The sequence below is a fragment of the Cyprinus carpio genome, chromosome B14, assembly GCF_018340385.1.
Source record: "Cyprinus carpio isolate SPL01 chromosome B14, ASM1834038v1, whole genome shotgun sequence".
Lineage (NCBI taxonomy): Eukaryota > Metazoa > Chordata > Actinopteri > Cypriniformes > Cyprinidae > Cyprinus > Cyprinus carpio.
In genome coordinates this window covers 347750-367311 of record NC_056610.1, presented here as the reverse complement: position 1 = coordinate 367311, position 19562 = coordinate 347750, and the positions used below count along the sequence as shown (strand labels likewise).

The window sequence follows — 19562 nt, the reverse complement described above, 5'->3', positions numbered from 1 at the left end:
CTCATAACTTTGCAAACCTAGTCTACCTATGGGTACAAATAAAGTGAACCTGAACCTACTCTGTTTTTATAATGCTGAATTTATGCCTCATCATGGCTTACTTGTAAATTGTATTACTGTAAATAACTCCAGACTGAGTTCAGTAAAAGTCACCATACATTGTTTTCACTGATTTCTTGTTTAACAATTTTTTGTTTTTTTTTTTTTATTCAGTCCAACTCTATCACAAAAGCAACAGTGACGAAATTAGCTAATACAATTACCTAAAACATCATACTTTGTTGGTAGATGGGTGTTGTTTTTTTCTCACTGAAGTTTTGTAAAGCAGACCATCTTTTGACCGGTCACAGTGTCTTCACAGACAGACACAGAGCTGGACACATGTGATCCTGTATCTTACACTCAATGACACAAAGAACAGAGAACACTATAACAGATATTTCAGTCCTCATTTGAAGAGAGTTGTGTGGTAAGTCAAATGGGAGTGTTTGTTTATGAGTTCAGTTGAACACAAACTAGTTTCACTAACCCTCATCAGGGCTGCTATAAAGGAGTCATCTAACCGCCAAGTGGTATAACTGCTTTCCTTCTCATCCTGCACAAGTTTCTACTTCACTGATAAACACAGCTGGCTCATACAATATCTTGTCTCTATTAGCAATGAATAAATGAACAATGACCTGTGTGCAGGAACGAGTCTGAGAAGAGACACAAATCTTTCAGTTTTCCCTTTAAAGATCCACTATTTACACTGTAAGAGCTTGATGTATATTTGTATTAATTTAAATAATATCTGAGTTTTGCCCATTAAAAATTTTTACAGGTAGACCCACTAATATGCAACACCACTGTGTAATGCAATAAGCTTTTATATGATAAATTCATGATGAGCTGTTGATTTCTAACAGTTTCTGAGACTTACATTACAGATATGGAAAACATACAACAATGGTGCTGCTTTTCTTTACACAGATGTGGTTTTTAAAGAGAGTATCTTGGAGAAACCTACATTTCATTCATGGCAACAGCAAGCAAAGATTTACTGTTGAGGGGGTTTTAATTTCTTCAAGTGAAAGTGTGAAATGATTCTCTGAAAACAGACTCAATCTTACCTCTGTTTCTGTGAGAGACTCATCTTTCCTCTCTTCTCTGACATACTGCAGATGAACAGACTGGTTCATGAAAACAATCAGATGCTCATCATGACCTGGAAATAACAATATGTTACTGAGATGAATAACATGGCAATTCAGATGATGAATGTTGAGTCTACAAATAAAAAATGGGCTAAACAAATATTACCACTATGCAAGTAATCATCTTTATCTCTATAGTGCTTTTATATCAGGATATTCATTCAACATTTACTAAAGCATTATTAAAATACAAAGTTGTATATGAATAGTAATTAATAGACCTGAGCTAACATTACTAACAATGAACGGTGTAATGTTTTTATTAATACCATTAAGAAAGATTAATAAATACTGTATCAAGTGCAGTGCTCATTGTTAATGTTAGTATAACATGCACGTGGTCTCTGATCTTGTGGGTCACTACAGAGGACGCAGCTATTGGAAGCCATTTTGGGAACCTTTCAGATGTAGTATCATGTCCCAGCCGACCAACTGCGAACCCCCATAAGTGGTGGTCTACATTCTTTATTGATGTCGTTTTATTTTTTTATTTTGTTTAATTTTTTTTAGATTTCATAATATATTCAAAATGCTGCAGGTAAGTGGGGATGCACCAGTCCACTCTCGGTATAAGTTTAAATCATTTTATTCTCTGAAAACCATACAGTTAACAAAACGTACTTCTGAAAACCCGCCGGAGATGAACGTCTCTCGCTGCAGCAAGCAGACTCACAAACTGCTGCAAATGTAAACTGAAAGTGTCATGTCGATATTCTGGAGCGTAAATCATGCTGTGTTGTGAAATGCCATACGATATCATACTACTCCGTACTATTCCTGCAGTTCCAGTGGTATACGTGAATAGTAAAGGCATCTTTCTGTACATACATACACGGATGACCTACTATATTTACCAATCTGGCTAACTACAACTCATGTTCCCTGAAATTCAGTGCTGAGCTGTGTTCGAATGACATACGACTAACATCACTTATATATTATTATGTATATATGATATTAGATTCAATCATCCTATACAGGAGATGCTGTATCGGTGGAGAGGATGTGAATTGTCTGAATGGCATGGAGTTCCTGGATTACCTGCTACATTTGGCTGCAATCTGATGAATGCATCTGAAGACACTGCATGGGGATACTGTTTCCCCACAAATGCTACACAATTTCAACACTTTAATATGTACATTAAGTTTGTATGTAACGAACAAAATAGTAAGGGTATATCTAAAAAAAACAATATTGTTTTAGGAGCTAATAGCAGTATTCCTTATCGCGCTATACATGTGACGATCAAGCAAGGATGTCACCTTTATCTCTAGAGTGCTTTTTGTTTTTCAGGGGTCTTCAAGGTTTTTTCAGGGCAAGGACCCCTCAGGTCACGAGACATGAGCAGTGACACCCTCGATAGAAAATTGTGTCAAGCAGAGCTTCCATATTTAAGCAATATGCCTTTGCAAATCAAATAGAATCTAAGCATAGTTATGATTAACAATAATTAACTTATAAGTACTCTATTGTGTCTGCATTTACATTGCGCGCATCTATTTTTACATGCCATATTTTGGGTCCCGTTGCTATTATCACTATGTCAGCTTCAGAGTAATCCCACATTCATGTAGATGAGTTCACTCACACACTGTGCAAGCATGTAACTGACGCGGCGGTGCTCTGGGCAGCGTGATAAACATACTCTTTATTCACACGATTAATCTCTATCACCTCAAAAATGCAAAAACACAGCTCACTTCACAATTTACTAAATACTGTCCACTTCCTCTCAGTTCCACGAGCTTCACAGCGTTCCATTAAAATCATTAAAACAGATACAACTGCATAACTCTGCACTGGAACCAAACCTCTTAAACAACGCTCGGATTGGTCACCTGCATTCAAGAGATCAACAACATGTCTGTGATTGGCTACATTTCTTTACTCACTGCTATAAAAACACGCTAATAAATAGAATCATTTTCACGTGTCTCCAGAGCTCAACCTCAACAACACAGTGCAGCATTTGTTAAAATCTGTTTTATTTCACTTACGTTTTTAGACTGATTTCTGCAGGTGCTTTCTAACCAAACGAATCCTGTCAAATCACTCAACAAAAACTCCAACGAGCTTTGGTAATCCCGTACTAAGAACTGACCCCTGATCAGCAAAATGCATTTATGATTCAATATTACAATGAAACGAAATATGTGAACAGTGAAAATAAAAATGCCTCATTAGATAATAAAGTGTTTATTTGCAGGTGTAGAGAGGGCTTTTCCTAATCATCATCCAGTTAATAAAATTTTAATATGATAAGTTTACACTCACGTATAATATTTCATACTGTTGTATATGCCGTTCAGTACTGAGTTATAGAATAGCTGCCACCTTTAACTACTATTTATAACGTATCACGTATTTTAGTGTAAATAGAATTTATCATTATTTGCACTTAGAAGAATATATCGCTTTTTTCCACTTAGTGATACTGCCAACAAGCAAAGAATATCATTGTTTCAGTGTTGATTCAGTTCTGCTCAATCTGTGTGAAGTTCAAAAAATCGAGTTCATCTGGGGCACTATAAAGCATTATGTAGCATTATTTAGCATGTACACGAAGTGTCCTCAGTATTAACACATTTATTTGTGAGGTAAACCTTGACAGCTGTGCTGGAATTAATCTTCACTTGTTTGTCATGTGACAGGTCACTGCAGCACACTACTCTGAAACATTATTTTTTGAACATATTATTGAACATTTCAAACCTCAAGGACAGTCACCTTCTACTGAAAGTAACGAGACCTAAAATCCTCAATCTCCTGCGGAAGACACTTTCTCTGGCTTTGTGTCTTTGATGTTGGAAATGAGCAGTGATTTCAATACATTACATCTCAAGTGTAATCTCCTGCTTTTCTCCAGGACATGACTCGTTGAGTTTTGCAACAACAGATCAGAAGGTGAAGATGTTTTATATTCTTTTTGCTGAGCACATTTATGTTACCCATTGTAAATGGATACAGTTTTAACAACAACTATCTGATCAGTAAAGGCATTAAAGTGTCAACAAGCTAGTCAGGAGGACATTTCAAATTAAGCCTTTGGTCCATAATTCTATTTCAGTTTAAATACGGTTATAACCTGCCCACAGCGGCGCAAGGCTTAGGAAGCTAAAGAAAAAAAAATTCTCCGCCGCTGCTGGAAAGAAATTACTCGTTCCTATTTCGTTCTAATGATTATACTTTTATATTATGTGTGGAGTTTATCTGAACATAATTTTTGTAAGATACGAAGGCAGAAAATACAAAGCGAAAAAAGAGGGCAAAAGCTCTTTGCAAAACAAGCAATTCTTGATTTTTAAGTAGAGTAACGCATATTAGTTGTAGATATCCTCATTAAACAGATTTTGAGTCTGTGAGGCTTCCTCGAAGCTCTAGGCAATGACAGGCAGTTCCCAGTCCTTCACCGTAAATTAACCTATAGTCATTATGAATCCACATCAACGCTTAGCATGTATGAAATCCAGGGGTCGCATCAGTCCCACAAATAAACTGGCATCGATGGTCGAGTATTCCAACAAACTACTTTCCAGCGGTTCGTGTGCACAAGGAACCGCAGTAATCCATGAACAAAACGCTTGAACCACTTTTCTATGGTCGGCTGTAAACACACCATGATGCGATTAAGGGCCTCGTTTCACACATTTCTGGCAGTGTTTCTGCTGCTCCGGTATGTGTTCTGCGCATATCCGGTTTTGGCGCGTGGGGCGCCGTGCATCCGGTAAACAGTGTCCTTATGTCGCGGTGAAACAGCGGCTCTTAGATGTAACAAGAATGCGTGCCCAGGGGCTTCGATTAATGCAAGTACACAGACTGGTCGTCCAGTTGTGTTAGTGCAACATTAGATGCCTGCTGGCCGTCAATGAAGAAACGCAATATAATTAGTTATTATACTAGCTTGCTGACGTCTTTACTAGCATCGGCAGGCGAGGAACATTTCATTCACATGCACTTCATACAATGATTCACCGAATCACACACAGCACTCGCATAAGGGCAATGACATTTACTAAACTCCCCCTAGGGTGGCACCTAGTGCCACTACAAACACTGCCGCACTCCATCTGCACGACAGATGTTGCACACTTATCACCCTATCTGCGCTCTAGAAGAGTGTTGAAGCAAAAGATTATTAAACTCGCTTACAGTAAGGCTATAATGAACTTTAAATATGAATCTGCGTATGGGTTAATCATGCTGGTATCGGCTTTATATTATGTCTTGCTTTAGGGGAGGTTTATGTATCTGGGCTCTTTTTTGTGTTACCACGTCATTTGGCTTGTGTTTAATGCTTACACAATTTATTAGCAACAATCCTAATTTGCTACGAAGCTTCTTTGTTATTATAAGTAATCTAACTACGCGTTAGTTCTCTCTAACGGCTTGGTGCCTCCAGACTTAATCTCCCATGTTTTCCGTGTGCGAGACAGCACAGAAACCTTCTATGCCCACCACTGAGTTCATACAGATACAATCCAATTAGGTAGTCAATTAATCATTAAATAACTATTGTATTGCGATCAATAAGCTGCTCGGTGACTTAAGAATAGTTCAGGTTCCATTTCTTGTTTATTTGTCTTTGTTGTTATTGTTTATACTAGATTTGAACAGTAATTAAAGGCACCTAAGCTTTGAGGAGTTAAGATGAATACTTAAATATGTATATTTATTACAACAGTACCAGGTTGCAAAGCTAGCCTTTTTATATACGAAAAATATAGTATCTTTCCACCCTTATTAAATGTACCATTATTTTTCTAGCATATGGAACGGACCAACGTCAGTGTTATTTGTGATTTAGTAAAAATTTAGGAAAAGTTTGTGACTTTTCTTACTTCATACCCAAAAAAGTGATATTATAATTTTAAAATATAGAGAAAGGGTAGAAATGAATGACTAATAAGCCAATAAGTGCTACTTAGTGTGATTTGTGACCACAAAGTAGGCTGAGTTTTGTTCATCCCATTAAAAACTAAATTCAAACTGGATTATCTTAGAGCTTAAAGTGCTGGAAATAGTTGTGAGAAATGCTTGAAAGTCATTAAAAAGTGTTTGAATTTGTCTTACAAAAGGTTGTACAAACCCTGAAATATTTCTACCACATTACCATGGTTACCGTTAGCGTCATCGCTTCTGGTTGTGCAGTAACATCAGCGCTGTTTATAACAGAGATTTCGGTGCAGAGTTTAAATGATTCTCACTAAATCTCGCAGTAATCTTATCATTGTGCGGTGAATTCTCACTGGATCTCGCAGCACTGTTTCATCTGTGCAGTAACAGTGTCACCAAATTAACTTTGTCTCCCGAGTAAAGCTATTCTGAGCACGGACAAGTTTGTTTGTGTCGCGGTCCGAGCTGAGTGTCATGGTGTCGTGGCAGTCAGTGGAGTCTGTCATCAGGGTCAGAGTGTGTGCAGCAGACGGCATTCAAACACAAACCTTATGAAGCCCTGCCACGGTTAAATTTACAAACTGTATGCTTATCTATTGTTCTTAACTTCACATGGCTGCGCCAATTTTAAACGCCTACAAGAAGAATTCTGGACTTACGTAAGCTCAATCTACAGTCTTAAGAAGAAATTAGGTTATTTAAGAGAAAAGACCAATAACTAAAAAACATTTTTACCCGGGACCACATGGCATGGTTTCAAGTCTCAGACACAACTTCCAGACTAGTTACAGCGCAGGCCAGTAGAAGTCGTTTTTGCGGTGGGGAAAATAACGGGACTTTATGGTTTGGTCTTTAAAGGTTTCATGTTGAGAAATACTGATAGATATGAATGAATGTAAATAAATTTATATTTCAAAAGTCGCGGTTGGGGAAACAAAAAGCGGAAATCAATTTGTGGCCCTTGAGGTTGAATGCTGCGGTGCTGCACCAACACACTGGTCACTGGGTGGGAAACAAACTTTAGTTGGGTTATGAGGTGTTGGGATTGGGGGATGTTGAGCACATAGAATATCTGGGTGGATATTTAGAAAAATGGCACATTGCTATCGTGGTTGCCTGTCCACAGAGATCAATATCAATCTGATTAATTTTAGGGTACAACACTATACTGGTGTTCGGAGGTATCGATGGCTCTTTCTTGGAAGGTTTCCAGTTGGACTATCATTTTTAAATTGAAATACTGGTTTACATGTGTTTGACAGTTTAAGTTTGCTTGGAATCTAACATTTTCAAATTTCTAGCCTCAATCAGGTTTTGTACTCTCAATGCGGCTGGGGTAATATAAGGCTCCAGCGGAATGCTGGTGAGGTGTTTCCTGGCGAGTGTGCAGAAACATGGATGGACATCAAGGTAAAGTAAGGACCCCCCCACTCTTTTCTCCCTCCTTCCCAGTGTCATAAATTGTGAATTGTGTTCAAAGTAATCTGCACAAGTGCTCTGTTTCATCAGAGTACGCGGTGACCACGGCCGTAGAAAAATTGGGAGATAGCAGTAGGACAATGTTCACTGTTGCAAGGAAACATGGTCGTGGGATCGTTATAGATGGGATAAAAAGTCGTGGCACAACACAAAGGTTGAAAATGGTTCTTATGTTATTACTTTCCTCTCAATACACAGGGTTAAAATTGCATTCCGTCCACTACAGGGAGCTAAAGCAATCCCCAACCAATTAGCTTGATTCAGGCTGGAACCCCCCCACAGCATAGTAACATGGATTGCAAGTTCCCACCAAAATACTTGCGGTAGTATACATATACATGCTGGGGGGACGGCCTTGTAGTGATTTTTCGGCATGAAGAGAATGCTCTTACGGAGATCGTTTGAGGATATTGCCCTGTAGTAGAGCGGTATTCTCGCGGAATAGACAGAAAAGCAGCTAGGCACCACAGCTGACTACTAGGCCAGAATAAGTTTTCGACAAAAAGCAGTTACTTCTGCCCTTGGCTTGCGACTTGGCTAATTATTACAATTTCATGGCGCTGATTAGTTCTATTTAAAATTTTGCGTGTAAAAGGACGGTTCCCACCCTACACTAAGACCAAAACCGTCATACCATGGATTCTAACTTTTGTAGCCAAGACAAAATAATTTTGTACTAGGGGTTTTTTTTTTTCTCAGGTGCAACGGACACTGACCATGGAATATTTGCCAGAGTGGAAGCGGCTATGGGAGATGGTGGAACGCGTAACAGCTCAGTTACGACAAACATGCTTCACACTGAGGACGAGGGGTTTGTTAGCCCCCCCCCCCCCCCACCCCCCCCCCCATGGGTATGTTTTCATTCACATGTTCTACAAGCAGACCTTCGAAACGTGGTCGAGACATGAATTGTCACCCTTGAGGCCATAGGCAAGTACCTGACAAAAATCAGGCTTTGGCGGACCTTGGGAAGGGTGAGGAAGTACCGGTGCAAGAGGCCAGATCTGTCTGAGGTTGTCCCAGCATTGAAGCATTCAGTACGCAGTAATTAGTTTTAAAGGGGTTAATGTACAGTAAGTATCTAGAGAACTACGACACACATAGCATGACTATTCGCATCTCACAGTACGTTTCAAGACAACTGTTAGAATAGTATTTTGTTTGAAGTTCTTTTCTATTCAAGATATGGAATACTTGCAGGACAAGGTAAGCTTGACCCCTAATCAGAACTTTGAGCGATAGTCCAGAAGGAACATGCCGCATGGCATGCTCATGCTGGAGGTTTTGTCTGACTTACAAGAATAGGATACCCCACTGCAGAGTCCTACTCTCGTGGAGGAGTATCTATAGCACTGCTTTCCCAGGTCACGCAGGCCTTATGTGAGAGCAGGATACGCCGCTTACAAAACATAGCATTTGTTGGTTTTGAATGTATTGAACTCTGTTTTGACCTTTACATGACGATCTAGGTTTCTTGTACGACCTATCTAGCCTGGCTATTCCATCTGACAGACGGATGAAGAAGACAATTTGTTGCTCTTGCTGCCTTACAAGATATTAACCCCACTGCAGAGTCCTCTTCTCTTGGGCGGGATATTCTATATGCATGCTCTTCAATTGGTCTCATTCCTTATGTGAGAGCTGGATAAGCAGTTTACAAAACATAGCATTTGTTTGTTTTGTAATATTGAACTCTGTATTTGAACTCTTCGGAGTTTCTTGTAAGCCCATATGGGCTGGGCTTTTTGAAGCATGACACTTAAATTCAATAAATCAATCATATCTATTTGATGGAACCCTTCCCTCCAGAAAACCCAATGATGGCCAGTGGTCCAAACAGTTTATTACACATATTTATCCATTTTCTCTATTAGAAATAAAAAGATATGTATGGTTTTGCAGACAAAAGGCAAATATGTGTAGTAACATTGTTGTTTATAGTCCTTGAAAACAGAAAATGTCCTTTTACATGAATGTCTGAGGACAGCCTTGCACGAGAACAGAAAATGTTCTGGTATAACTTCAAGTCAACTACATTACTCGAACCTCACTCACACAGTAGCATCAACTATAATTATCTTTAAAATCTATCAAAAGACCATAAGTCTAGGAATAATAAAATACTTCCCAATCGAACAGAAGCATATCTGGAACAATACATTAAACTGTAAATCACCAAGAACAGATTTCCAAAAAATCCTCAAGGTGTGCTGATGTCACAATTTTTTCTCTTGTTAATTAATTTCTCTTGTGAATGAAATTTTAAACAAAAAGCAACGTGGGTGTCTTACAATATGACAACTAAAAACACAATAGATTATAGGTTGTATCAGTGATTTCAGGCCCAAACATAAATGATCACATTCATCTAATCTTTCCTAACGATCCGCTAGCTGCCTGCCCCATAAGCATGCCGTCAAAAAACACATCTCTGTAGGCAGCCTAGGCTCTGAGATCTGCACACATGCACGCGCGCTCATGCACGGCTGCCTATGACAGCTGCACGCGAAAACCTCACAACAAACACCCCTGTCGGTGATTGGTTGGAACACTATTTGTTTTGGTTTTCAGTGGTTGGTGAAACCAGTTGTTTTTGTGTGCAGATCTCAGAGCCTAGGCTGCCTACAGAGACGCGTTTTTTGACGGCATGCTTATGGGGCGGGCAACTAGCGGATCGTTAGGAAAGATTAGATGAATGTGATCATTTATGTTTGGGCCTGAAATCACTGTTACAACCTTTAAACCCTCACAAATGTTAAAATTGGTCAAATTTTACCCCGAACAGTATGTTAAGACCATGCTATGCAAGCTCACAACTCCCCTGTGGAATCCGGACATATTCGAGGATATAACATGTGGGCTTACACACATAAAACACAATGCATCACGCTCTATCAAATCCTGCACCGTATTTAATGGCTGTTGTCATGACGTTTTTGAAAGACCCATAGTCTGACATGTGTGCAACAGGGAATGTTATGGTGTCTGTGCAAGCGCTAACTGTTGGATAACAGATTGTGTGGTTAGGCATCTTGTGACAGTCATGGTCAAACTTCACTGTGATCTTGAAGTTCTGGCGATCAGAAAGAAGATGTCTGTGGGCTTGACCCATAATCCACTGCATCACTGAGGGTACAGTTGTGATGTCTTCAGACGTGGCATCTGGTTCAGCAACTAGAAAAAAAACCTCAAGTGAGTATATAGGCTTACATATGATTTAATGCTCATTAAAGCATTTTAACACCGTAACTAAAACACCAGACTGGGTTGCTGTGGAGTCACAAACACTCATGCCAAAATTAAACTAAACACCGTCTGGAGTGGCGGCCCAAATATGACTACCCTATGGAATCCAGACATATTTGAAATGTGGCGGGACCGGGAATTGAATCCTGGTCTCTGGTGGGCAGCTGCATCAGACACCTGATACTTAGATCACCACACCACTGCAGACCCCTAGAGTGAAAATCTTAAAATCACAATCAACACTTTCAATGACTAGTTGTAGACATACCTTCCAGCTCGTGCAGGAAATCTTGAAAGTGTTCAAGGATCTGGGTCTCCTTGTGGTGCTTGTTGCAGCCCCTTTCGCTCATCTCCGGCGCCAGATGGGAAGTGATGTAATGAGAGTCCACCTACGATCAAAACATAATGAAACTCTTTACATTCTTCTAAAAGTACCCGAAGAAGCAGCAGAAGGAAGAAAGGACATACCATGGTATAATAAAGAGATGGTCCAAGGCAGCTCTTCAAGAAAGCGTATAACGCTTTAATTTCATGTGGCTTACATCATCAAATCATCAACATGTTTCAGCCTGATGTCGGCTTTTAAGCCGCCTGAAATAAAGGCATTTTAAACATTCTTGAAGAGCTGCCTTGGACCATATTTTTCTTATTCACCTTGGATACCTCCCCGTGACTCTAATGAGCAACTTAATTGTTTTTCGTTAATTTTACCTGAGGAAGGAATGCAGCAGTCTCTTTCCTCTTTTTTCATGAAGGAAATACCATGACCTACAACTATGCTATAGAACACTATTGGACAGCATACCGACTCGTCGTCTCCGGCGACGAACAGACTGCGGCACTCTTCCGTCTTTGCCTGCATCACTTGGGAGAAGCCGTAGATGTCCAAGCCCTCACGGAGTTGCTGAAGCATGGGCATTCTTTTTGTCATGACATGCAGACCGATTGCTCTGAATACAAAGAAATCAAAAATTATTAATCTCCAAGGGCAAGCAAACCTTCCCTTTGCCAGACAGTTATATCCACATAAGTATTCTTTACAGTGCGCCTACCTTAGAATGCAGTCTCTTTGTGTTCCATGTCAATCTTGCCAGTATAGCCACAATCCATAATGTCTGCAATGTAGTCAGTCATGTCGGACGCCTCTGCAACCTTAAATCAGATTAAGAAAAAAAGTTTACAAAGAGCTGATTCAACTGATATATCATTATCGAGGATAGTTTGGTGAACTTTAATTGTATAACACAATAATCAAAACATCTAAAACGGTTTTATAATCCAGTCAGTCCTAAAATTTAAACACACTGTTGTTATTAGCGGTGTTAAGCTCGGGTCCAGGACTTGATCCAATGAGAGTTTGCCATATACTAGAAAGTTGTAGCACCACCGCTGGTGGAAACGTGGTGCAGGTCCACCTTGGGCAATGCTTGTAGCAAAGATTTCACCCGCAATCCTATAAAAGAGAACATGGGAGTTAATACAGAAAGACAAATAACTTCCAGCTTTTTTAATCACTAGGCTAAAGATTTTAACAAAGGCTACAAATTCATGAAAAAAACAATGTATAACTGATTGCCCCCCCCTCCCTTCCATCAAATCACCTACCTGAAGAGCTCTTCATCAAAGTCATTCACAGAATATTTGGGCATTTTGGACTTCACACCTTCAAAAAGGCGCTGCTCAATCCCAGATACCATTGCTTAAAATCAACAACAAAACAATTAAAATCATTAGACAAGACACCACAAATGTTATACTGTATAATATCATCAAATTGGTTTTTAAATGCATTTCCCTTTTTAAAAGTAACTAATGAATGGCCACTACTCACTGGTCAGAAACTCTTTTCTAAGGGCCCCCGTATTAATCCCCGCCTCTCCAAGGAATTTGATCCACAAGGGATTAATTGGTGTAGCCTTTTTGTTGCACTTCCATAACTTCAGACCTCTTTCAAACATATCTCGAGACACACAGAGCTCAAAGGTCTTGCTGGTATCCACTTTTGATTTGAGCCACATGATCACATCTTCCTCACTGTGAAAAATACCACATCTGAATAACCCTCTCATTGCATACAAATACAGTAAGGTAGAGGTCTCACCAAAATTAAAATTCAACCATTATCTAGGCACCCTTGTGTAGCGTATCAGACCCGAACCAGACAAATTAAAGATTCGATTGGGAGCATGGTTGAAACATGAGGAGCCGAATTCCACATAAAGGCAACAGGATGTTGTAAATCAACTCCTAGCACCACAGTCTGAAGCAAGATAACCAACCAACTCTTTCACAGAACAGCTTTCAACATTAACACAATTAGAACAATTATTGACAATTTCAATTCAGAGAAGAGATTGTCAAATTTGGGACAAGTAATGAAGATTGATGGTCAAAGAGATGCACAGCCTGACCATCACATGTAAACCCATGAGAGTAAACAAGATCGTTGGATTGACTTCCCCACCTAGCAGAACCAGACTTAAATTCCTAAGGGGACCTTTTAACCTCTTTTCTCCACACAGAACATCCTTATGTCAGAGAATGGCACAGGAACTGTCGTTTATAGATGTAGTTGCACCAAGATGAACTCAAAAAGACTTATAAATGAATATCAGTCCATTGCTCAACTCCATATCATTTATGAAATCATGTTTCTAATCACTTATTGTGTATGGCTTTTTAATAATTATTTAATAGTTTAAGTATTCATATTCATGTTTATTGTGTGTGTTCAAATCTTCTTGCTTGAAACGTTTCTGACCATCAGTTATTTGTCAAATGTATCATATTCTTATCATAGGAATCATGTCCAAAATTATACCCTGCAAGAGCGGAAAAATTCGGACCACTTGATTGATAAGATAACATGATTTATGAATGGGTAGGACAAACATCACAACACCCGGAGCAAAGACAATATCTAATTGGTCAAGACAACATTTGAGGTGTGGCCAAAAGGCCAGTTTAAATACTCAGGACACCATCAAATTTAGCTTTTAGCCTGCTTTTTGCTTTTTAGCTTTGGCATTTCAGCTGCTGCTTTTAGTCATGCTTTGTCATCACTTTTAGCGTTCTTCGAGCGCCATTCCAGCGTGCTTCGGCCTGCACGCCTGCTGCTACTTAGCCACGATGAGAAGAAACACCACCTAGTCTCGTCAAACTTTACTTCTTTTCTTTTTCCGTTTGAGAGTTTCGTGTTCTGAGTTAAGTTTTGTAACGCCGTGTCTCCGAGTCTGACCTCGAGTGCCCGTTCAACTTCAGCCAGCCCACAACTCCGCATCGTCAGCCAACGCCCAACCACAGGCTTCCCAAGACGTCACTTCAACGACTGAACTTCCAGCCAATCAGCAACCTCGGGAAACTCCCTTTTCAGCGACAACAAAGGGAACCCCTTACACAGGCATCACAAGTAACGTACCTCCAGACTGAGCTGAACTGGTGAATCTAATATAATTTTAACCTAATTGAGGAACTCAATGCGAGGGTTAACTAAGTGACTGATGGTTGTTCATGTCTATGCAATTTCACGTATTGCTGTAAACTTGGGATTTCACATTTTCATTCTCTTAAACTCATTCTTTCCTAACTTTCTATCTTCCTGCAACTTGTGTGAATGTGTGAGTGTGTGTGCTTATGTGTTAGATTAGTTTATATGTCTTAGATTTATCTAATAAAGGCTCATACATATTGAAAAGAGAAGTATCTTGTGTTTTGTGTTTACAAGTTAATGTCTTAAACTGCTGATCTTGTTACTGTGCTAATTAATAGTGTTTTCACTATACTTTGGATATTAATCTCCAGCGCAGATTTGATGTTAAACGGCTCGTTCAGTGAATCGCTGGCCGTCTCAGTGATCATCCGTGAAACAGTGATTCTGTTCAAATTCCCTTTAAAATCTTAAATGATTCCCTTTGAGCTAAATTGACCTGTTTCCCTTACATTGTGTCCATGGAAAGGCAGGTTAAGGCAGTTCCATTCGCACAAGGGTGTCTAGGTAATGGGTGCATTTTCATTTTGGAGTGAACAATCCCTTACAAGCTACATGAATAAAAACGGACTTACCATGAGATATCATCTGTCTCAGGATGGAGTTCCCTCTCAGGTGAGGTTGTGTCCTCAGTTCTATAAGAATAAAGGCATTAATGTATTTACAAACCAAGTCCATATCAGCTATCCCCATATCATTCAACAAAAATAATAAAATAATTAAAGCAATACATACAACATCCTGAGTGCACACAGCAAGACACCCCACCCCTCTCCCCGCAGAAGAAGACAGAGCTTGAAGAAATAGGTAACCATTACCTTTGGCCACAATAGCTAGCATGTTCCTCGATAAGCAGGACTGGGAAGGATATGCCACATATAGGACACTGGACATCCCTTTCTGAATGGACAGAGAGACACTGTATTTATCTCTGTGAAGAAATTCTAGTGTCTTGCGACTTACAATCACAGGACAGTTCAGTACAAACAAAAGGAATAAATACAAGGCATTAACATCTACATAGGAGACAACTTTTCAAAAAATGGTTAGATATGTAACAGTTACTCCACCTGCTGAGGGCAGTGGTCCTCTTCAGTCGTCTGCACTGGCACTGGAGTTTGCAAAACTTCAGGAAATTGGACATCATCGTCGTCATCAGAGATAATCTATAAGATTAAAGGTACTTCAGACATTACTAAAAAAAAACAATAAAAACTGAAAAAAAAAATTGCCAACATACAAATATATCAAATGAAAGAACAGACCCTCTGATATCAAACAAACAAACAAAAATGGGAAAAAACAATTTCATCCTCATATATATATATATATATATATATATATTATATATATATATATATATATATATATATATATATATATATATATATATATTATACATAAAAACCTCTTAAAATGGCTATTTTTATTCAAAAATACAAAATGATTAAAGGTACTTCAGACATTACTAAAAAAAAAACAATAAAAACTGAAAAAAAAAATTGCCAACATACAAATATATCAAATGAAAGAACAGACCCTCTGATATCAAACAAACAAACAAAATGGGAAAAAACATTTCATCCTCATATATATATATATATATATATATATATATATATATATATATATATATATACACATAAAACCTCTTAAAATGGCTATTTTTATTCAAAAATACAAAATTTTAAGCAAAATGCTGATGAAATGATCACATTCATCTAAACAAAACAATTGGTTTCACCAACCACTCAAAACCAAAATAAATAGTGTTCCAACAATCACAGACAGGGGCTTGTGCACGGCTGCATGCGAAGTCCAAGAACACGAGGGCAAAACCTCACAACACCCACCCCCTGTCTGCGGAGCTAGCGGATTGTTAGGAAAGATTAGATGAATGTGATCATTTATGTTTGGGCCTGAAATCGCTGATACAACCTTTAATTAAATCATTTTTTGCTTCAGTTATTTATAAATTGGGTAAGAGCGCCATCTAGTTTTTTTTTATCAGAAATCATTTTAAAAATTTCAAATTTATATTTTTTTATGTTCTATGAGAAAATACTTTCTCTCAAAACTTTTTTTAGTCTCAAATATTATTATTTTTTGCTATTGGTATGAAAAGTTTTTCTCTCAAATATTATTTTTTCTCGCATGAAATGCTTTTTTGCTATCAGTGTGATAACTTTTTCTCTCAAACTTTTTTTTCTCTCAGATCTTTTATTTCCTCGCATGTAATAAAGACACAATTCTAACTCCATACTGTAAGTTTGGGTTTTATTTGGCAATGCATATAAAGTCTGACATGTTTTGTGTTGCACTGTTATCATTTGCAAGCGTGGAGCGCATATCCATCTCAGCCGCTCGGGACACAAACTTCTTCCTCTGCATATGCTGCGAGTTTGTGTTCCTTAACATTCATCTGGGAAAACTGCATTTTCTCTCACTAGATTTGTAACGTAAATCATTTATAAACCTATGCCAACACAGGAGAATTCATCAACATATTTCCAAGTATGCGATTTGTTGTACATCACAATTTCAAAATAAAAGTTCAAACCCTCGTTTTGAGTTAGCAGGTGGCCAAATATTAAAATTATATGGATTTAAACATCCTTGAATCACGCCGTAAAGAAATGCAAGGCCAGGCCATTTGTGCCCTCTGCAGGTATTTGTTATAATAAATCATAAACTTAAGTTGGTTTTGTTCATATTTTGTGAAGGCATATAACATTATGTAGGCCTATTTTATCAGGGTTGTTCAATAAAACCATGTAATTACTTGGTTTTGATACTTTATTTGAACCAATTATTATTGCCTCATCATTAGATTATATACAAATAGTCATACTAAAGCCTGTTTTTCACTTAGGTTTATTTGTATTACTAAAAAATTATCAGATTACTCATTTGTCAAAATAATCATTAGTTACAGCCCAAGATTAGTTAAAATATTTCAAAATACAACTGCACTGTTTTTATTTGTGTGATTAAAAGACAAATATTTTGTCATTAAAAAAAAAAAATCTTAAAAATAGCATTGAAATATTTTCTCATTCTAGTGAACCAAGTATCTGTATATGTCGTGAGCTAAGTGTATTGTCACACACCCTAGTGTTGATAAGTGGTGATATAGCTCATAATTCATGAGTGTATGATACAGGTCAATGATTTTCCACGTCAATCATATTCTTAAAAAAAAAAAAAAAAAAAAAAAAAAAAAAAAAAAAATCAGTTGAATAAGGAAAATGCCACAGTCATTGCATGTTTTTGTACTGCACTTTATATGTGCCATTTTGTTTTTCTTATTTTATTAAAATTTGAAAGATAATAACAATATTGTTTGATAAGTGAGAGTTCTGATTTTAGTCCTTGAAAACCAAAAAAGTAGTGCTTGAAAAGAATTTCATTTAGCAGTTTCAGTATGAACCCTGCAACATGCTAGTCACTGGCTAATTATGCTAGCAACATGCTAGTCACTTGCTAATCATGCTGGAAACATGTTAGCGACATGCTTGTCACTTGCTACTCATGCTAATGACATGCTGTCACTTGCTAATCATGCTGGAAACATGATTGCGACATGCTAGTAATTTGCTAATCATGCTAATGAAATGATAGTCACTTGCTAATCATGGTAGCCACATGCTAGAAACATGTTAACGACATGCTAGTAATTTGTTAATCATACTAATGACGTGCTAGTCATTTGCTAGTCATGCTAGCAAAATGCTAGTCACTTGCCAATCATGCTATCAACATGCTAGTCACTTGGTAATCATTCCAACAACATGATAGCAACATGCTAGTCACTTGCTAATCATGCCAACAACATGCTAATAACTTGCTAATCATGCGAACGACATGCTAGTCATGCTAGCAACATTCTAGTCATTTGCTAATCATGTTAACAACATGATGGCAACATGCTAATCACTTGCTAATCATGATAGAAACATTAATCTGGTAACAACAAAATGATAACTTGTTAATCATGCTAGCAACATGCTAATAACTTGCTAATCATGCTAACAACATGCTAGACATGCTAGCAACATGCTATTCACTTGCTAATCATGCTAGCAACATGTTAGTCACTTGCTAATCATGTTAACAACATGATGTTGACATGCTAGTCACTTGCTAATCATGTTAACAACATGATGTTGACATGCTAGTCACTTGATAATCATGCTAGCAACATGTTAGTCACTTGTTAATCATGCTAACAACACGCTTGAGACATGCTAGTCACTTGATAATCATGTTAACAACATGATGTTGACATGCTAGTCACTTGCTAATCATGCTAGCAACATGCTAGTAACTTGCTAATCATGTTAGGAACATGCTAATCTGGTAACAACATGATAGCGTCTCTACATCTGGTCTTTTCCTATTATGCACGTTTTCACCACAGTTAAGTGAAAATATAATTTTGTAATGAGAAATTACGACTTATTATTCTGAAAAATAATAATGTTTCATCATATTTCTCATAATAATAATTTAAAAAATTCTCATAATAATGAGAAACTTTATCAACTCAACATTGTAACTGTGTGTGTGTGTGTGTGTGTGTAAATTAATATCTATCTATCTATCTATCTATAGATAGACAGATAGATATTAATATAGTTACACAATGTTAGACAGATCCCTGATAGCACACGTACATCACGGAGACATCTATTTGACTGGGATAGAGATAGATAGATAGCACGATTTTAGCAATCCTGTAAGATCATTACAAATCACACTGTGCGACATGGATCTGATAAACTCGGGTACAACATGTATGCAGACTGTACAATCACAATCACAGAAATCACCACAATTGTTTCATGATGCCAATCTGGGACAGCATCTTTTTGAATGGGGAAACATCAAGTTTTCCAAAACAGTTCGCCAAGCTTAAGTTTAAATGTCATATTTGAAATCACCAATGAAATCTGACAACAACTGTCTCATAAATGTTGTTTCTTTTGCTCAAATTTTGTTAAAAAAAGCCTATTTTTCAGGCTAGACCAGCCGGTGCGCATGCGCAGTCCTGAGCGCATGTCTCCAGACTGCCTACCGTTTCTAAAGCAACCTGAACTTCTAACTGCAGCTGCAGTGACACGCCTTACATTACAGATTGGCGGTTGGCTCTTTTACTCAGAAGGCGGGGCTTTGTTTTATAGAGTGGCCACATTGAGCGTTGCATTTTTCCCCATTCAAAACTATACGATTGACACGTCTTGGGTAGTCTATACAGT

The 19562-nt window shown here is 38.0% G+C and overlaps 1 long non-coding RNA gene across 1 annotated transcript in view; it reads left to right on the top strand.

Moving 5' to 3' along the window:
- The window catches only part of LOC122139525, a 20120-nt gene extending 1097 nt beyond the window's left edge, over nt 1–19023 (top strand). The window contains exons 2-3 of the long non-coding RNA XR_006156364.1: nt 6610–6612; nt 19011–19023. This is a non-coding gene — a long non-coding RNA (uncharacterized LOC122139525). The remainder of the gene's footprint in view (nt 1–6609; nt 6613–19010) is intronic.
- The last annotated feature ends 539 nt before the right edge of the window (nt 19024–19562 follow it).